Genomic DNA, 2,948 nt, shown 5'->3' on the forward strand with positions numbered 1-2,948 from the left:
GTGTGTTCTCGCGGTAACTTGGCTAAATTCAATGCAGTTTGATAAACTGTTTGAGGCTTGCTCACATCACGTAGAATTAAGATTTAATGGGTGCTGTTTAATACCGTAACACTTTGTAAACTGAGGAAATTAGAGATTAAAGTGTGTAACCCTGATCGTCAGCTCGCCCGGGCCGTTTCAATGCGTTTACCTTAAAGGTCGGAGTACTGGTGCACTTTCAATCTAGACGCGGCTGGTTTAACCATGAAGTTACCAGTGATTGATATTTCGACTATCATGCAAAACTATATTTTTCACTGAGATAATGTGTGTGTTCAAATATTCTGCATGTAGCCTTAGAGTTACATGTCAGGATGGCCGAGCGGTCTAAGGCGCTGCGTTCAGGTCGCAGTCTCCCCTGGAGGCGTGGGTTCGAATCCCACTTCTGACAATAACCTTTTGAGGAAGTACCATGTGTAGAAAACGCTCATGAATGGTCACAATAGTGACATGATGAACAAATATGCACTTTACACAGCGATTTCGAACTGAAAGTAGTGTGTTTGTGTATTAAAGTAACTATCTGAGGCTTCTATTTTTAAGGAATACCCTTAGCCTTTGACTGTAATGTGATTGTTGCAGCTTGAAATAGATATTTGTCACTATGCCCTCAGCACATGTAGGCTGTTGAACACATGCTGTAAACAAATAAGATTACTTCTACCTTATGAATTCATGAATATGCACAAAGTAAAATAAAGAAATACCTCCTCAAGTCAATAATGGAGGTAAGAGGTTCACATTTTAAATAAAAATATATATTTAAAACATTTTCAAATGAGAATCGCAGGCTGCTGACCATCACCTATATATATTTATATATATATATGTATATAAATATTTGAATTTATAAATTATTAATATATTTCAATTTAAACACAATAAAAGACGTACATTTTTGTATTTTTGTATTTTACCAATTAAGTTAACTGTTTGATTCAATTGTCTGTATTATTTCCCCACTATGAAGATCTAAAGCATTTAGATTCAGATGTTTTAATTTTTTATTCCACAGTTAGAAATATAAATTCCAGTGGGAATTGCTGAATCTGACTTTAACAGGCTTTAATAGCCTCAATAGGCTATCATACATGTCATTTAAAATATAAATTTACACTTCTACAACTTTGTCAAACAAAAATCACAGGCTACTGACAACCAGGGCCGTGGCCAGGATTTTAGAAACAGTCAAGAGTTTAGGTCTCCCCGCCCCATCTTAAATATTTGAATTTTTCATATTTTATTAATTGAGTAATTCTGGTGTGAAATACTGAATCCATATTTTTTCTTTATTTTAATATCTATTTACAATATGTTAAAAAATATTTATTAAGATATTTATATACTGCATGAACATGCTACACAGGAAGACTTACACCGTAAAGAGTTGTCAATAGTTTTTAGTTGTAGGTTGTGAACTTCCAACAGGCTAAATACCCCAGAAGGAGAAAAATAGTTAGCTCATGATGTCAGTGTCAGTCTTGCTGACAATATTTGTGCTTGTTTTTTGGCCATTTACATTTTAAAGAAGAAAATGACTGTATTATAAGATGATACTGAGGCAATATTAATTTTTTAAAGTATGTACATGCCATGATGTCAAAAAAACAATACCTTACAGAGAAGATTATATTATATTGCATTTCTCAAAATGTTCTGGAGTTTGTATCTCCAACTGTTGTGCACATTTTTGTTTGACAGACATGCATGACATTAATTTTTTTTTTTTAAAAAATGAAACAAAACTGAAGTGTCATAAAGGCCAAAGGTTCTCTGAAACCCAGTGCCAGCCTTGTGAAGTCTTTGTGTGCGTCATAAATAAATGCTGCTAGCTTTCCAACCTGTCTCTATTTAATCAGGATTTAATGACCCAGTTTTAATGAGGATGGAGTTTTCTGACAATGTCGCCCGCTGCAAGAAACACCAGACAACGGCTAATGTTAAGTGACAATTTCACCTTTATTAACATGGTGAAGAATCATTAGTAAAGGTCGGGGTGACAGGCTGGAGGAGGTTTTGGTGCTCAGGTGGTGCCTGTAAAGAGAGCAACACACAGAGAGAAAAGACTCATTAAATCACAAGGACGTCACAGCGGCTTTTTATCCTTCAGCTGAACGGGCCGTCCATGTGCATGGTGAAGGTGATTTTGAATGAGGGCTTTTTTGTTATTTTAGATTTCCTATTTTCACCCAGAAATTATCAAAAATAGTTATTGTCCCATGTTTGCATTGCAACAAAAAAAAATCCTACGGCCAGTATCAGTATTCATCATTTAGATTAACAAGTTAAAAAGCAGCTATTCAAGGCTGCTATTAAACATTAGTGTGTTTCAACTTCTGACTTTTAGAGAGATAACCCAAACCACCATGTGCACATATTCATTCATGACATGTTCGTTTATTACAATAACCATTAGTAGGGATGCACTGAAATGAAAATTTGTGGCCGAAGCCGAATAATATTAAACGCTTGGCCGAATACCGAATACCGAATATCGTTGTTTAGTTTTTCATTAGTTTTTGCAGATGAACCCCCTCCAGATTAGTGTTGTCACGATACCAAAATTGGATCCCACTGTGCGATGCCAATGAAAATATCATGGTTCTGAGTAGTATCACGATACCACAGCAAAAATAAGGCAGATGTGCCTTTTGTCATTTATGAAAAGATAAATCACTTTTCTATTATAGGGTACATCAATGATATTTCAATGGAATAAATTACTTATTCATACTTCAAAAACAGCATCAATCAGTGATGAACATAGGGGGGATCAAAATAAAATAAATAAATGAAATAAGAATCAACCAGCCACCCTCCTCCCCTGACAGTCCCTTCATAAGTAACGAACAGTCCCTAAAGTGCGGTGAGGTCTGTGGGCCGTGAACGGCTCGTTTCTCCTCTGACAC

The 2,948-nt window shown here is 35.6% G+C and overlaps 1 non-coding gene across 1 annotated transcript; it reads left to right on the forward strand.

The window, feature by feature from the left end:
- Positions 1-347: 347 nt before the first annotated feature.
- Positions 348-430, forward strand: trnal-cag (transfer RNA leucine (anticodon CAG)). The gene has a single exon. It is a non-coding gene; the product is annotated as a tRNA-Leu (tRNA).
- The last annotated feature ends 2,518 nt before the right edge of the window (positions 431-2,948 follow it).

This window comes from Epinephelus moara, chromosome 17 (genome assembly GCF_006386435.1).
Source record: "Epinephelus moara isolate mb chromosome 17, YSFRI_EMoa_1.0, whole genome shotgun sequence".
Classification (NCBI taxonomy): domain Eukaryota; kingdom Metazoa; phylum Chordata; class Actinopteri; order Perciformes; family Serranidae; genus Epinephelus; species Epinephelus moara.